Here is a 338-nt window from a genome sequence, read left to right on the forward strand (position 1 = left end):
GCTTTAACAACCTAAGCGAAAAAGCCCCGTTTCCCATCTGAATACCCGAACTTTCTCTCGCAGTGTCCCGGAGGCTTCAACGAAGCGCGGTTTCTGCCTTCCAAACTACACGCCCTGTCTCATCTGGCTCGCTTCGTGCCTTTTTTCCCTGTCCAGGGGGGCCTTGATGACGTCAGGACGTCACTCTGGCCATGTCTCTGTCGCTGGGTGTATCGCCCCTTTTTTTCCAAAAACCTTGGGCACCCGAACTGTTTTTTTGTTTTTGAAGAAAAAAAAAAGTAAAAAAGAAAGTTCACGACGTGTACCTTTATATTATAAATGGAGGGGGGGGAGTGAAC

Source organism: Penaeus monodon, chromosome 29 (assembly GCF_015228065.2).
Source record: "Penaeus monodon isolate SGIC_2016 chromosome 29, NSTDA_Pmon_1, whole genome shotgun sequence".
Taxonomy (NCBI): domain Eukaryota; kingdom Metazoa; phylum Arthropoda; class Malacostraca; order Decapoda; family Penaeidae; genus Penaeus; species Penaeus monodon.